Source organism: Solanum tuberosum, unplaced genomic scaffold (genome assembly GCF_000226075.1).
Source record: "Solanum tuberosum cultivar DM 1-3 516 R44 unplaced genomic scaffold, SolTub_3.0 scf00102, whole genome shotgun sequence".
Lineage (NCBI taxonomy): Eukaryota > Viridiplantae > Streptophyta > Magnoliopsida > Solanales > Solanaceae > Solanum > Solanum tuberosum.
This window is the reverse complement of record NW_006239028.1, coordinates 1,227,057-1,244,923: the sequence shown is the minus strand read 5'-3', so window position 1 is coordinate 1,244,923 and position 17,867 is coordinate 1,227,057. Positions and strand designations below refer to the sequence as shown.

Genomic DNA, 17,867 nt, shown 5'->3' with positions numbered 1-17,867 from the left:
CTATCAGGACAAGATTACTGATTTGGTTAGGCTATTCCAGAAGTATTGGTGACAGGAAAAATGAACTACAATGGTTCTAGTTAGTTGTGGTTTCGTTACACTGGTTGCATTGCTATGGAGGGAAAGGAATAAAATCAGGTTTGAACAGGGCCAGCTTCAAGTGGACAAGTTGGGCAGGGAACTTGCATATAATTTTCATGTGAGAGCTCAAGGTCGTCCAAGTTGGAAGGCTGCTCTTACTTTGATAGCTGGAGTTCCATAGAGTCGGGCAGACATTGGCTTAGTTTTGTTATTCCTTTTGAATGTCAAGGTAGTCATTGAATAGTTTGAGATAGATTTGATTGTAAGCATATACATAGTGCCTTCTGTTAGTAGGAAATGTATAGACGGTGTGTCTGTCCAGTTATGCGAAATAGGTGGTCTGCACCTATTTAATTTTGTAATGATTCACTTTGGTTTTGAAATGAAACTATTTTGTTCACCAAAAAAAAAAGATTAAAATAAAAGCAATAAGGAAAAATAGATTTATGTGGCAATTTTAGGCTCATACTTCTAAAAATGAGCAAAAAAGATTTGGCATTTTTTAATTATGTGAAGAAACCTATATAATACCTGAAAATATTTAGGCATCAATAGTTGAAGGCCATTCCAGTTCGGTATAATCGTAAGCTTCCTCAATTGTCCCTTGAGCTTTGTTCTTGTGCTTCCTCAGGGAGTAGTCACCATGCGTGCACCGATAGAGAAAAGGGGTAAGATATAATTTTTTTTCCTTGTTAGGATTATCAGGGGAAGGGAAAAGTTTTGGGTGCCAACGGAGAAGGATCTCTAGCGGAGAACCACAGCTAGGACCCAATTTTTCTTACAATAACCCGCAACTTTTACCCAACAATATAAATCCTTTCAATTTTCAACCTAACAATTAATTTATTTTTTGGCACATACGGAATTATTTATCCACAAGAAACAAGAATGTAGTAAACTCATTGTAGATGTTAGTCAATACTCCAAGTGGGTTTTTGACCCTTCCATCTTGCAATTAGTGTTTGGCCAATCTGTTTATCATAAGCTCAAAAGTAGCTTTTTCCCAAAAAAAATAAAAATTGAAGAACATTTTTGAGAAAAATACACTTAGAAGCACTTTGAAAAAGCTTGGCCAAACACTAATTGTTACTCAAAAGTGCTTTCAAAATTTATTGGCCAAACACAAACGGCTTCTCACCAAAAAGTACTTTTGGAAAAACACATTTCAAAATAAGCTCATTTTAGAAGTTTGGCCAAACATGCTATAAGCCTCGTGTTCACTTTGGTATATATGAGCCTTCCATGTTTTGCCTTGGATTTGGGTTTGAAAAAAAAAATCCATGATCTTAAGGTGGTGAGGATAGCCTAGTCGCAGGAGGATTGTGATACAAACGAGGTCGTAGTCTTCGATCATGTTATAGTTGTGTTGTCTAGTTCATTAGCCAGAATGGTAAATTGAAGTCGTGGATGAAGAAATTTGTTGTGGATTTAAAGGGTGAGATTGCAGCTGCCTTTGGGTTTAGGAGAAATAGGGAATTTCTAGTGGTGAAATATCCTGAGAATATTTTATCATAGGATCTAGAGAACATGAAATATAAGGATCTTGATATCCATGGTAGGTGTTGTTCATTCTTCTTGAGCAAATACGTCGAGAGTTTAGTGTTGCTTGATAGAAGCAGTGGGGCCACTATTGATCCTTCTGATTCTGAAGAGGAAACGGAGTTACAGTCTCAATGTTCCAATGTGACGATATTACAAGATTGCGACACTCTTGGGATTAAAGGATGAAATAATTAAGGGAGAAAAAATTATGCACTTAATTGACAAGATGTTTGTTGAGCAATTAGAAGCTGTTTTTTTGCTAGATTTAGAACAACAAATAAATAGCTTAATTAGTATAAGATTTGCAAACTCTAAAGAATCTATATAATTGTAGCATAACACTAACCCTAAGAGAAAGTAGTATATTTCAAATACCTTTTATGAGTGCTTCAGTTATAGGATACTATTTGGACTCTTCAAGTCTCAATCTAGGGTAAGCAATTTGTTTTTCAACTCTTTAGATAGGAAGAGATGAATTGGGGAAGTGCATTATATATTTGTAAAGAAAATGGTTTTATACTTAACCAAATACATAAGCACCCTTCAAACTTAACTCTAGTTTTCATTTTGACACCTCAACTAAGACATGTTCCTATTTGACATTCCATGTTTTTATGTATTTGGCCAAGTACAAAATCATTTTTTCTCTAAAAATATATATTGAACTTCCTCAATTTCTCTCCCTCTAAAGAGTTCAAATCACGCCCAAAAACATAAGCTAGCACTCACAAAAGGTATTTGAAATTTACTACCATTTAAAAAAATCACTATTTTTCCTTTTGGTTTAGTGTTATGCTGCAAACTGCATTTATATATGCTCTTTACGCTACAAGAAAAGAGACATAGTAGCAGTAGATTTTCCTTTAGCAGTATAAAATAAGTTAATGCCATTGCATCCAAAGTCACTAAAGCCTTTAGCGGCATTTATATTGAGCATTGCTATAAATACTCATATTTATTATTCCCGCAAAATCCTTTATTAGTTGTAATGTTAGGGTTTGCAAATTTTAATACTAGTAAAGGTAATAATTTGACATTCTAAATTTAGCAAAAACAGCTTTTTATGTATAATTTGTTACTTAAAATGAGCAGATTTTATGCGTTGATAATCTTAGTAAAAGCAAACAGGAACTACTTGAAAATATCCAATGTTTTTCTTTGTGGGTTTAAGTTCTATGAAACAAAGGGAAACTCAATATACAAAATGCAAGGTCCGGGGAAGGGTTGTACCCTAATGGGTATGATGTAAACAATCTATTTCATAAAACAATTTGGGGTTCATCTAATATTTATGGTCAATTACGTCATATTGATCCTTGATGGTTTCTTTACTAGGATTTGAATTGTGTTTTCTTGTATGATGTGTTAAAATAATTTTGTTTCACTTGTTCACTTCTTTAAGTATTGACACCACTTACTTAAACTTATATGTATGCCACGGTATCTCAAGTCAAGTTAAATATCATGCCCAGTGGTTTGGGCTTGGGACTTCCATATTGGAGGTCTCAAGTTCGAAACCCCTTGGCAGCAAAAGTAAAGGGTTTGTCTTCTGGGTTGAGCTCGTCGCACCATGCTTGCCTAGCGTAGGTTACTTTTCCTGTGTGCATCCAAAGGGTAGCGGATGCAGGTTTCCCTTGTCATAAAAAAATACGAATAGTTGATGATTTAAATTAAAATGCACCGTTATTTCTTATCTATAGTTTGGGGATTCCATGCTACATATTATTATTAATTTTCTGCAGGTTCTTGGTGATTATTGTTATAAGTGCTTCTTTTGTTCTTGTGTTGATTTGACAAAGTGAATAGAAATTTTGTCCACTATTAAAAAAACAATGGAAATGGGATTCCTCCTACAATAATAAAGTCATAAAGAGAAAAGTTAATCCAAATCATCACCAGATTGTTTTGACATTGAAGGAGGAACTAAATAAGGAGATGAATTTTCAATCCCCCAAGTAAATGCATTGAAATGTATTTGACAACAAAATATGGTTTCAAGGAAAGGAGATAAAAAGATAGCTTGAAAAAGGGGGCATATAAAGGGAAAAAAATCAACAACAACAATGGGATTCCTCCTACAATAATGAAGTCATATAGAGAAAAATTAACTTGAATCATCATTGGATTGTTTTGGCAGTGAAGGAGGAATCAAATTAGGAAATTTATTATACCTTACTTCCCTATCCCTTTTACTTCCATTTTCCTCTTTCCTTTACCTTTTTTTTTTTTTTGAAATTGGTAAATTGTATTCTTCAGCATTAAGGCTATGCTGGCCACCTCCAAAAAGTTTACGGAAAAGGAAAAGAGAGATACTTACAAGGAGCCTATAAAATCCACTAATTGGATTTCCTCTTCTATACTTTGTTCTTTACACCAAAAACCTAGTGAAGTATTAAATTTCCACTTAATCTTCAAAATAGAGGATTCTTTTCCTTCAAAGATCCTCTGGTTCCTCTCCTTCCAAATGGTCCACCAGATGCAGGTTGGGACTGTCGTCCACCATCTTTTCTGGCTTTTGCTTCCTCCTCTTCTGATCCAACAGCAAAGTAAGTCTGCAGTATGTTCAGGCATGATCCAGTTGATTCCAGCAATGGAAGTGAAGATAGCCCAAACTTGTGTTGTTACATTGCAATGCATGAAAAGGTGTTTGTTGATTTCTAGTGCCTCATTGCAGAAGAGGCATCTAGATGCTATGATGGATCCCCCCTTTTTTGCAATGCCTCACGTGTCAAGCATGCTTTCCTAGCTACTAGCCAAGTGAAGCATTTCACTTTATTAGGAGCCACACTCTTCCATATAGTATTCCAAGGTCCAGTTGACCTGCCTACAACTACACTCAGTCCCCTTTTGTATACCTTGTTAACAGTGAAAATTCCATCATTGTGGTGCCCCCAAATGAGTTTGTCTGAGTTTGCATTAGTGCCTGGGAAGTTTTCTATTAGGTTTAGAAAATCTGCTACCCATGTATTTCCCAATCATTTAGGAGTCTTCTGAACGTCAGGTTCCACCCTTGAGGGAACCACATTTCTTGTATACGGCATCCAGTATTCAAGCTTATTGAAAATAGTTTAGGGAAAAGGGATTGAAGAGTGCCATGACCACTCCAGTCCTCTTCCCAAAAAAGTACCTTGCCTCCCCTACCAAATCTAACTTTAGTGTTAAGCTTGAGAGTCATGCCTGATAGATTTCCAAACATCAACCCCATAGGTATTAGTCACTTTATTAGTGCACCATTCCCCCTCCGGACCATACTTATGAAGGATAATCTCCTTCCACAAGGACTGATTTTCTTGAGTAAATTTCCATAGCCATTTGATAAGTAAAATCTTATTATGAAGCTTTAGGTTCCTCATTCGACCTCCAAAACTCTTGCTTTGCTGAACTGTGCTCCATTTACCAGGTTGAAACTTTTCTCAATCTTGCTTCCTTGCCACAAGAAATCCATCCTCAACTTGTCTAAGATTTTCAACACCTCACCGGGGATGGGAAATAAAGACATTACATATGTTGGCAAAGAATCTTGGACTGCATTGATCAAAACAACTGTACCTCCCAAGGAAAGGTATTGTGATTTCCAAAGAGCTAGTTTTTTTTTCTGTTTTCTCTATTATTCCGTCCCATATATTCACAGCTTTGTGATTAGCACCCAATAGCATTCCCAAATAAATTGTGGGCAACTCCTCTATCCTGCACTTCAAAATATCTGCCAGAGACTGAATTTGCTGCTCCTCTTTCACTGGAAAAATATCGCTTTTCCCCTGGTTAACCTTCAACCCAGAGCAAGCTTGAAAGATCACCAGTATCAACCTTAGGTAGTAAATTTGTTCTTGTTCAGTGTCATCAGGCATATAATAAAAAACGTTTTCCTCTTTCCTTTACTTTTTTCCTTCTTTCCTAAAAAGAGGCAATGGTGACTTGCTCGAAATGTATTTGGCAACAAAATTAGAAGTACTTATACACACAGGTTTGTGAGAAAAGACAAAGAAAGTAAAGTGTCAAACCTTTTATTTTAATACAGTCCAAAAAAACCCAAAAAACATTGTCTTTTACAATTCTATATTCATTCAATATCCAACAAATTAAAGACTTGAATGCAGTTAAACAAGTTACAATACATTTGGTGAAACTGCTGCTATTTGCGCTTGCTTGGAGAAAGCAAACGGGCAGCTTTAACAGTTTGTTAATACAGAAACTTGGTGAGCTTTTAACATAGCGAAGGAATGAAAGAATGAAAGAGAGATAAAAAATAGTTTTATTGGCCAAAGAGAGGTGTCAAGTCACCTTGTCTTTAATGACCTCTCTCTATATTATTTTGAAATAGACCTCTCTCTATATTATTAGCACGTTCAAATATAAAACATAAACCTAATGTAGAAATTTGACAGAATTCACCTTCACAAATCGATATACACAACATCGTTGGATTTTTCTTTTGTTTGGTGTTAAAAAGGCGCCCTACAGTCCAATTTCCTGAAGAAGTTATTAAAGACAATCTATACAAATGAAAGAAATTGTCTTAAATTAAATCTCTCTATATTAAAATCACGCATAGACAAGGTGATATTGATACCTCTCAAATCAACATATATGACAATTGTATTTTTCTATCTCAACAGAGAACCAATACACTCAGGAGATCCTCAGGAGAGCTAAGGGGAGGACACAAAAGGCTCAGATATGTAGGATGTTGTACGCTGAGTATATTCATGGTCCTTAGATAGAGAGAAATATCAAAATCTTTGGGGATAAGGCACAAGTAACCCCCTAGACTATGACCGAAATTTCAGAGACGCACCTTAACTAAACTAAAGTCAAAGTCCTATTACGTGACATCTAAATATCTCTCACGCGCCTAAAATAACTAGAATTTAAGCTCTAAAACAACAAACAGTAGTAGTTTAGTTAAGGTGTATCTCTGGGATTTCGGTAATAGTCTAGGGGGTACTTGTACCTTTTCCCAAATCTTTGAGCAGAAAAGCAGCGAATGGGAAGGTCTAGCCAGAAAAATTGCTACTGTTCAGAGCTTAAATTCTAGTTATTTTAGCTCTGTAGAACACATTTTTGCTGAGTTTAAAGCTTAGGATAGCAGAGTGTATCCCTTCCGCTATGATTTTGTAAATGCTTCACATTTGGTAACTAATACAAAGTTCAGTTACCAAAACAATAAAAAATCAAAGAGGGCAAAAAAGTTGAACAAAAAATACTTAAACCAATCAAACGTGAAGTATCATACCGTCCATAGGCTTTACACCAGAGGTTTCCCATAGATGGTTGAATTGCTCTTCTCTACAGTTTCTTATCTATAACAACGTAAAGTGAACGAAAATAAATCAGAATAATCATGTAACTCTAAAATGACATGTGAGAATCAAATTAATACAAGGATAACTTTAATTTTTTCTTTTTCTAATTTTTCTCTATCTCTGTTACTTCAACTACAGACTATATAATCACAAACACTTTTTAGTCTGTTTGGAGACATCCGGTTAGAACTCCAAAGTGTTTGCACTTTTCAAATCAAATAGAATCCAGAAGTTTATTGAACAAACAGATACAAACAAATCACAAGTTTATGTAGCAATTCTAGGCTTATGTAGCAAAAAGATGTGAAGAAAGCTCAATAGTACCTGGAAATAGTTAGGCCATTTCAGATCGGTATCATCGTAAGCTTCCTCCGTCGTCATCCTATGTCGCTCGTCGGAGAAATGGGCAAGTTAGCCGCACCTAATGTGCCCCCAAAAGAGAAAGGGGCAAGAGGAAAAAAAATTCATGTGAAAAGGGAGAAATATGAAACATTTTTACCTTTTTGTGAATTGACCTAATATTTACTGAACTAAAAAATAAAAAATTAATTTTTTTAATTTAAAAAAAGGTCAAGTCTTCAAAAAATTATTTCAGTCGTTTTTTCACTCCCTTCATTTAAAAAAATAATTGGGTGTGAATAAACTGAAAATAGTTAGAAATTCTTTAGCTATTCAAATTAGACTGTGTTGTAACAATCATTCTGAGTTCATTAGTTGAATTAATTGAGTTGGAAACATGTGAATAAAGTCACATTTTTGCAAGTTCGTTGTTAGGATTTAGGAGTAGTTCCTATGAAGGAAATGACATATACCATGATTGAATTTTCGATGTAGATGGTGCATAGTTAGTTCTCATTCTTCAAAGATTGAGTGTAATAAGAGCATTCATCGACAGAAGGATCACCCTAAAAGGATCATCTCGTGGCAGTTGAAAACGAATTAAATCAGACGTTGATATCAATCATCTCGTGGCTATTGAAAATGAATTAAATCAGATGTTGATATCAATGGCAGGTGTTAGGGTTTAATGTTGTTTGATGCAAAGTTTCTTTTAGTATAGAGTATGAATTCCTTTTACTGTATGGAGATTTCTTCCCTGATCAATTACTCAACAATCTAAGGTTTGGTATGCCAATGCCACTCATTCAAACTGACAAGTCCAGTTACAAGCAATTTAACCAAATACCTGACAAATTGGACTTTCTCATGAACTAAATCTTGTGTATAAAACTTACCCTCATTCTAATGCATCTATTGATTTGATGTAAAACACGCAGTCCAGTTAAGTTTTTTTCCTACAAAAGGGTGTATCGTCTTTTGCTTGGTTTAAGTAAATTTGGAAACTGAGTCAGTTTCTTAGAAGGTGTTTGGATTGACTTAAAAGTTGATCAAACCTACTTCAAAGTTAGTTTTTGACTTCCAGAAGTGTTTGGCAAATATAAAATTAATTCAAACAAGTAAAAAATGACTTAAAATAAGTTAGAAAGTGTTTGGCAAGATTAAAAATAACTTCAAATAGGTTAAAAATGACTTAAAATAAGTTAAAAACCAAAAATAGGCCTCCCCTACTCTCTTTTTTTTTTACTTAAAAATCATTTAAGTTTGACTTTTTATTTTTGACTTACAAGCTATTTCTTTTAAGCCAATCCAAACAGGCTCTAACCCAAACCCTCCAAAACTAAAGAAAGAAAAGAAAAACTGAAGAAACCAAAAACTCTTCAATAACTCATTCATGAGCAGGCAGTAATTTTCAATTGGAAAAGGAAACATTACAAATCGCAAGGATGAGCTCAACAAATTCTGCCACGGCTTCCCTCCAATCTTTTAACATGTTATCAGAGACTCCGGGTAATCCAATCCAAACACTTTTAAATGAATTTCAGTTTGTATTTTCTGAACCAACATCTCTTCCACCATTTAGAGTACATTCTCATGTTATTCCTCTGTTACCAAATTCTAAACCTCCAAACATCAGAGCTTATCATTACCCTCAATAGAATGAAACTGAGAACCAAGTTGCTGCTTTATTACAATCTTGTCTGCTAACCATCTTTGCTACAAATCTTGGCTGGTTATTCCTGATTATCCTGAGCTCAAAGCCAAGATTCTAGCAGAGTCACATGATTCTCCAACAGGAGGGCACAGAAGTTACTTGAAAATTCTCAAAAAGGTATCTGCAAATTTTTTCTGGCCTTGTTTGAAGAATGATGTTAAGTTGTTTGTCCAGAATGTTTTGATATGCCAACAACATAAATATGAAATGTTAGCTCTAGTTGGTTTCTTACAGCCTATACCTGTTCCTAACAGAGTTTGGGAGGATAGCTCCCAAGACTTCATAGTTGGACTTCCTCCTAATGTCTTTGATACTATTCTTGTGGTGGTGGACAGGTTTAGCAAACACAGCCATTTCTTGCTTTATCTCATCCCTTTACTACTAGAACAGTGGTTGATGTTTTCTGTAATGAAATGTCAGGCTCCGTTCTTTCGGATCGTGATGTTGTTTTACAAGTGCATTTTGGCAGGAATTTTTTTGCCTTAGTCGCACTTGTCTCAGTATGGGTACGTCATATCATCCCAATCTGACGTTCAAATGAAGGTGTGGTCAATCGATACCTTGAAACTTACTTCACTATTTTGCTCACGACAAACCAAAATCATGGCTTCAGTATCTACCTTGGGCTAAATACTCTTTCAACAGTGGCTACCATTTTTCCGCCAATATGACTCAGTTCCAGATTGTGTTAGAGAGGGAACCACCACTCTTGCATCTCTTAGTTCATGAAGTGATGGAGAAACTAAAATTGTTGAACTTGAACAACACTTGTGGAGCAAGATCAAATGTTAACAGTACTAAGCTCCAGTCTAATGAAGGCTCAATCATGAATGAAATCTCAAGCTGATTACAAGCGGCGTGACCTATTTTTTCATGTGGTTGATGCCATATTCCTTCATTTGCGACCTTATCGGCAGATGAGTATAGCCAAACATCCAAATGAGAAATGTTCACCTAGATATGACCATACAAAGTTGTTCGCGAAGTTGGTCTTGTTGCTTATAAATTGCTGCTACCTCAAAGATCCAAGGTACATCTGATTTTTCAAGTCTCGTTGTTTCGTCCTGCTTGTGATTGTTGTGATATTGCTTCCCCTCTACCTTTACCACTATTGGGTGAATTGGAATTCATAATGGAACCTGAAAAAGGTTTATCACATCCATGGGTGAAAGAATTGGGAGTGCCAACTCTGAAATCACTTATTCAATGGCGTCGTAGACCTGTTGAAGAGGCTAGTTGGGAAGACTATGGCTTGCTTGCTGTTCAATATCCATTTTTTGCCTCAAGGACAAGGCATCTCTTCGGAGGGATACCAATCCACCTTTCCAGACGTACTTCAGAAGAAACTATCCACAAAAGGTTGAAGGTTTGAAGAGTTCTGGACAAACACAACTGCTACAACATTGTTCCCTTGATTTGCAGCAGTTGGTCTAGCAGTTATTATTCCTAGTTTATAGTTTATTGTGTAAGTTTTATCCTTTTATGTTCTCTATAAATATGTGATTAGGATTATGTTTATTTTTTGAAAAATGTTACTTTTAAATATGTAATTAGGATTAATTATTTGGGTTATACAACAACATACCCAATGAAATTCCACAATTGGTGTTTGGGAAAGGTAGAATATACGCAAACCTTACCTCTACCTCGTGGAGGTAGAGAGGCTGTTTTTCAAAGACCTTCGGCTCAAGTCTAGCAAATCCAGGTACAAAGAAGGAGACAATGAAGAAAATATAGCACGTAGCAAGAAATCAGTAAAATTCTACCAGAACGGAGCAAAGATAACAAAATAGTGCGATAATCAATACATAATAAACAACATACTAGGATAGGTTATTGAAAACAATAGTAAACAATGATAAATATCAAAAACAAGAACTACAATAATATAACTAGTACGATGGCAAACACCAACCACCCTAAGCAGGACAACACTACACTACTCTACCTACTAACCTTCTAACTTAATATGTGTCCTTCATGCCCTCTTATCTAAGTTCATGTCCTTGGTAACCTAAAGTTGCATCATGTCACGTCTTATGAGCTCTCTCCAATACTTTTTCGGCTGGGCTCTAAAAGTTTCCAATGATGGGATATCCTCATATGAGAAAAGTAAACCCTTTTTGGGGATCGTAACCCTATTTATAAATGCTCAAGTTAATGTAATTCTAGTTTAGCCCATCATTAAACTAGAAATAAGTCAATAACATCCAAGTATATACACATAAGGCCTCATACTTTATAGACCTCATACTTTATGAAGAGTCTTTAGACCCATTTAACTTCTAACCTTACTAGATCACTATTAATTTGGGTCAACCTTTTTAAAGAGAGCAACCAGCATACAATTATTCTTAATACAATATATGTGCAATTCCATAAAAAGCTCTAACAATCTTCAATTAAAACAATTAGTTTTATGACTTCCGTGCAATAATGCAAAGCCGTTTCCAACCCATCTATATTTGATCTGCCCATTTGTCGTACATCTATCACACACATCACACTAGACCAAAAGCCATGGGAACTATACAAAAAGAAGTTTACACCCATGCAAATATTATAAAAATAGTGAATAAGAACAATGTAACTTCAGTTGGAAACAAAAAGGTCCATAAAATAGGAGATTACATGAATAATATTATATCATACAAAATATAAGTTGCATATGTGCTTGCTAGTAGACAGACTATATTCATACCAGCAACAAATCTCAAACCTCCACGGATCTCCCTTACAGGCATAGCTTCAAGTTGGGCCATATATAAGGAATTGACCAGATAGAGAATCAACACACTGCAACCCACAACAAAATATTGAAACAAACCATTTATCATTCCATAAATCATTCACGAACAAGCATAAATGTAAAAGCCCTTAACATGTAATGATAATGTTATTACAAACAAACTCATCAAGACATCCATCCAAAACTGCTCCAGTTCTGAACAGACATTACATCAAGGCAAAACAGTGTTAACCTACCACATCAATATTTATTTCTATAACAGTGTTAGAAATTACAGCAAGAAAGAAAGAAGGTACAATGTTGTTTACAGCCCACCACCATCTTCTTCTTCACCATTTGTTACTTTGCCACTTCAAGCAACAGAGGCTGCTACTAATTTTCTTGAGATTACAGTTCTGCTGTTTACTAAAGCAATTTGAGTGATGATTCTGTTAAGGAATAAGAAACAGGTTCGATGTTAAAGTGGTAACAGCATAATTTCCGAGCGAAGTTATGAAATTGTTCGCGAGAATGGTGCTGCTGGAAAAGGGTATAACTACGGTATGCCTGATCAGCATGAATTTCAGTCACCCAATTTAAATTCAACAGGAGCCATTAATTTATTGAGTGGAACACAGTAGTTGTGTTTTCGGGAGCTCTCTTCCAACTTCTTTTTTGCTAGTCCAAACACTAATTATTACCTTTTCGGTTGTAAGAAGTGATTTGGAGCTTCTGATTACCAACATATCTTTTTTCTGTAAAGGCTCAAATTTCATTTTTCTTGATGTGCTATTTGACCGAATTTGCAGAAAAATGGTGGCGGAAATCTGTTATGAAAGTTGGGCAGATCAATTTGTTGAAAAATAATAGCCGGAATATGTAAAAAATCAGTCATTGCAGATTTGTTTTGCCCAAATAAGCTGGAAGACCCAGAAAGACACTTCGGCCACAGTCAATGGAGGGTGGTGATGGCAGGAAGAGAAGGGGGAAGGTAAGAGATCGAGGTTGGTGGTGGGAAATATTTGCTTGGACTCTTCAAGTCTTCAATCTCAATCTACGGCTTAAGAGAGATATTAGGAAAAACCGCATAGAGAAAGTTAAGAATTTCCCCCAAAATGTGGAATTTTGGCTGCCAAATTCCAGGAATGTAGAATTTTTGTGAGAATTTTGATAATATGCAAATTCCATGAATGTGATTGCATACGTCCTAAGTTAACTGAGTTAATGATCAGTCTGGTAGTAGTAATAGCTCAAATCACATTCAAATGTTTTATAGAACTCAGTGCTGGAATGCAATTTATGAATCTCAATTGCCAGCTGTGACTTGTAAGTCTCAATGGATAATTATGTTTTACTATTTCCAAGATTCTGATCATGTTGCAGAGAGTATTCGTAGTTGAATTTTTATTTCTGATTTTGAGAACTAATATTCGTAGTTGAAAATTGCAATAATGGACACATTCATAGTCTGCAACTTATCTTTTTAGATTCCTGACATGCAGAGAAGATTTGTACTAAAGCATATTCACCAGTTGCAACTATGTGATATTACTTGTCAATTAAGCGAATCAAATTGTACAGTTCTCAGAATTTCTGCAATCAGTTGTACTTAAGTCATAAGTCACCTTTGAGCTAACTTGTAAATAACATTTCTTAAATGTGTTATCTGTGTTTGTAGTAAACACCCGTGCCTGTTGATTGACCTGTGTACATTGTAACTCAAGTCGCATTTGATGAATACGATTTCTTTCAACTATTTAAGCGTGGATGCAATTTTATGCACTTTATACACAATTACCATCTGATTAAAAATTTATACTTAACGAATCGTTGAAGGTTAAAAAGATTGTCAAGGTATGTACCATCATTTTATAAAAATAAAAATTGTGTGCGTATTTACATGTTAAATGTTCACCGGACATGTCAACATTTCAAGATAGGATTCAAGTCAGTTTACATTGGAGTGGGTGAAGTCATTACAGATACTGAAGAAGTGAAGTATAGTTTTTTGACCCCTTACATAGGGGTGGTGAAGTCCCTTAAAAACACAAGGCATTTAAACTCCATAGACTTTTTTTCGACCCCAAAGTCTTTATGTGAATGAGAGAGCACAAGGGAAAAAGAGAGTACAAATAATGATATGCAATTCCTTCTAGTGTAGCTCTAACTTGTCATGGCAAAGAGACGACCACAGTGAACAAAGTAAAGAGGATTTCCAGTTTCTCCAATGTTAGCTAAAGAGCCTGCTATATATACAATTAGCAGTTTCTACTCTGGAATCTATTATGGGACAACAACTAATGAACGCAATAATAACAAAAACAAAGATTCAGTTTCAATGATCACATCCAACATATAATTTTGAACACGTCATTGAATTCCTTTCCATGGTGCTGAACATTCAGCCCTGTTGTTGTTGGTACAGATACCAAAATAAGTGTGGAATCATAATTCCTTCATGGTCCCTTAAACAATGACCTCTCGCAACTAGCTTCCCTGGATTTCCTTTCCAACAGCCATCAGTGTTTAGTTTAAACCTGTTATGATCAGGTAATTTTTTTACCATCTGATGACTCTTTTATGTTACACTGGATTGTTTGTATTTTTTTTCAAGTCGAAGTATTAGTATATCCATTCATGAATATGGTCAAACTGGCCATATACAAGGGTTATACCACAAAGTAAAGAATCTACGAAACATAATTCTCTACGAACTCCACCCCCTCATCTATACAACTATACAACTAAGACCTTATTGTTTACACCAAAAGAAAATGAGGGATCGGAGACTACTCCTCAACTGAGAGAAACTCGACTCTACTCCTTCAAAATCTCTCCTATTTCTCTCAATCTCCAAACAACCCGCACTAAAGAAAGCATAACCATATGCCAATCCCTTCATTTTCTTCTCCTCTCGCTCTTCCAACTGAACATCAACTCTTTCACAGTATTTGGTATTGCCCATGGGGTCCCAAACTACCTTCTTGTCCATTATATTCAACAATTCAAGAGTGACAAGAACTTCCAAAGCATTGACGGAAACACTAGATTATTATCCAACTATGGGGAGGCCATATTGTTGTCAAATAAAGCGAGCAGTTTTCTCAAAGAGATTAGGGAGACTGCAGAGAACCCTGGACTTAATTATGATGATTATGGTTGGGACCAAAATCCAAAAGAAGAGGAAGAGGAGGAAGAAAATGACTGCACCGAAGTAGTGCATGATAGCGAAGAGGATGATTAGCACGTTCTACTTGAATTATGATGCGTGGTGCCTTAGAGATATTACATTGTTTCTTTAAATCTCTCTACTTTGTTATGAATAAAATTTTAGCCTTTACAAATTATCATCTTAAAGTCTACGAAAGTTTTCAGAAATTACAAACAGCTACCAACTCTCCTAAAACCAACTATTTAATTCATTTATCTTTGATAAACTTATGATAAGTTAAACATTAACCAAATGACTTCAGTATATTCGGTTTTATTTATATTTAATGCTGTAAAAGCTGTCAATACTTGTATTTTGTCTGGAAAAGTTATTGCTTTACCTTAGTCCGAGATGAGTACAAAAACTCAAATTTCACAAATATACTTAGGTTTCAGAAGATTCAAGCCGTTTTTCAACAACTATGTGCTTAGTAAAACTATCCTCTTCCTTTGTGTTTCTGAGTACAAACTCAAAACCACAAAATCTGAACAACAATGCGAATTCAATAACTTACCCAACAAAAACAGTAACATATTAGAGAAAAGCAATAGCATGCAAATCAGATTATGAGAGGAACAAAAGGAGCAAAATTTCTGATGAAATTTAGCAAAAGCTACATATATATATATACAAGCAAACATGGAGTCTGGGAATCAGGAAAATTCAAAATGCAGACAAATTCATCAAAATTAAAATAGAAGGTTGAAATCAAAATATTTTATGCCTCAATAGATTAGTTAAAGACTTACCTAAAATCGGAGTGGAGTCCGGAAGGGCGAATTGCGCACTGTTGGGGATTTTCCGTGAAACCTGATGAAGAAGAAGTGAGAGAGCCTGAAGCATGGCAATGACGTCCCGCCGGCGACCAGGAATTCCGCCGGCTACATTGAAGATTAGTAGAACGTCTCTTTGTAGTTAATTAATAAAAGCCTAATCACATACCTACACACATTTATTTTATTTACTTAATTAATACTGGTTAAAAATTAAATTTATTCTTTTATCCGCCAGCCAATCTTTAAATTGCAAGCGTGAGACTATTTATTCAAGGGAGAAGTATCAAAAACACTCCTAAACTTAGCGTAAATTATTAATTTCATTTCCGAACTATTAGATACAGCTCTGATACAATCTCGATATGTAATGTGTTGCTTCACTGAACTCGAATAAGCATTTGTGTTCTATTCAAGAATCAATCGGCAAAAGCATAAAAGAACTCGAACATAAGAAGGCTGAGGCCAATTCAGGTAAACAATAAAAAACTTGGCCAAATTATGTTAAGGTTATTGGGCGTGGACGTGTAGTTTCTGGTAACAACAACAACAACATACTCAGTGAAATCGCGCACAAGTATTGTCTAAAAAGGATAGAGAGTATGCAGACTTTACCACTATTTCTTCAGGCAGTTATCTCTACATTCAGTGGCCAGCATTATATGTCTATTTAGTTATTAATGTAGTGGCAATTAATACTTTACTCTCACTAAATAATTGCGGGCTAAAGGAACTTTTTGTAGTAGTGACAACTATTAAATGCCATTGCTTCTACAACAATAACTAACTTGTCAACTAAATTTGTATGTATAAAAGAAGAAAACTTGGACATAATCTCATCACCAAAAAAACATTTTCCGATCAATGAATGCTTCAAATATATTATTGTTGCTCATTGCTACTGTAGCATTATTTGCCTCAGTTAATCTAGCCTTTGATGATTCGGAAAACGCATTGAAATCCCAAAATGTCCTCTCAAAATCCGAAATCATCCAACTTAATGGAGCAATTGGACCAGAGAGTGTTGCTTTCGATCCAAATGGCGAAGGCCCATACATAGGAATAGCCGATGGACGAATTCTCAAGTTTCAAGGATCATCTTGGGCTGATTTTGCAGTCACCTCTTCTCAAAGAGAGAATTGTACATTGCCTTTTGCTCCAGAAATGGAGCATATATGTGGGAGGCCATTAGGCTTACGATTCGATACCAAAACAGGGGAACTCTACATTGCTGATGCCTATTTCGGGATCCAAGTTGTTGGACCAAAAGGAGGATTAGCTACACCATTAGTCCAAAAATTAGACGGTAAGCCTCTCGTCTTCACAAATGACGTTGACATTGATGATCACAACGATGTGATTTACTTCACGGATACAAGCACAAGGTACCAACGCAGACAATTTGTCGACTCTCTTTTAAGCAGAGATGCGACTGGCAGGCTAATGAAATATACTAAATCAACCAAAAAAAACCAAATTTTAATAAGAGGCCTTGCTTTTGCAAATGGTGTAGCTTTGAGTAAAGATCGGTCATTCGTGCTAGTGGCTGAAACTTCTAATTTTAGAATTTTAAGGTACTGACTTAAAGGCCCCCTTGAGGGAACACATGATACATTTGCTGAGTTGCCGGGGTTTCCGGACAACATTAGAATAAATTCGAAAGGGGAATTTTGGGTAGCTCTACAAGCAATAAGATCACAATTGAGTTTTTCAAATTCGGAAATGGGAAATGCATTGTTGAAGCTCCCGTTCATCGCACAACAATTGGACGATTTGTTAAACGGAGGGCTGCTGCACGCTACAGCAATCAAGCTAAGCGAGGACGGGCGAGTTTTGGAGGTTCTAGAAGATATTGAAGGCAAGACGTTGAGGTCTATTAGTGAAGTTCAGGAGAAATATGGCAAGTTGTGGTTTGGTTCTGTTATGATGCCCTTTTTGGGACTTTATGGATTTTGAGTTCAAGTAAAGAGTTCAACTAAATAAAGAATATATCCTTTATCTAGAGACCATTCTATGAGTAATTTAAGTTAAATTCAAGTTCTGTCATTTTCAAGCTTCTAATATGATGATTATACTATGTTATTATGGAGAAAAAAATTATTTTAATCTCTCAAAAAGATTTTTTTTTTTAATGTTTTCATTTAAATTTCAGCAGACCATTGATGTAAAATTGAAT

The 17,867-nt window shown here is 35.5% G+C and overlaps 1 protein-coding gene and 1 pseudogene across 7 annotated transcripts in view; one reads left to right on the top strand and one right to left on the bottom strand.

Annotated features, from left to right (window-relative positions):
* LOC102591128 (F-box/FBD/LRR-repeat protein At1g13570-like) overlaps positions 1-15,819 on the bottom strand; it is a 28,570-nt gene extending 12,751 nt beyond the window's left edge. For 3 of the 7 annotated variants that reach the window (XM_015309409.1, XM_006348861.2, XM_015309410.1), the window contains exons 1-3: positions 7,251-7,392; positions 6,857-6,923; positions 613-703 (exon numbers count right to left, since the gene is read on the bottom strand). The gene's annotated coding sequence lies outside the window, so the exon portion shown is untranslated. Of the gene's footprint in view, positions 1-612; positions 704-6,856; positions 6,924-7,250; positions 7,393-11,680; positions 11,776-15,667 lie in introns of those variants that run through there. The other 4 variants (XM_006348860.2, XM_006348858.2, XM_006348862.2 and 1 more) reach the window with 2 other exon arrangements.
* A 736-nt stretch (positions 15,820-16,555) lies between these two features.
* Positions 16,556-17,647, top strand: LOC102587388 (protein STRICTOSIDINE SYNTHASE-LIKE 10-like; annotated as a pseudogene).
* The last annotated feature ends 220 nt before the right edge of the window (positions 17,648-17,867 follow it).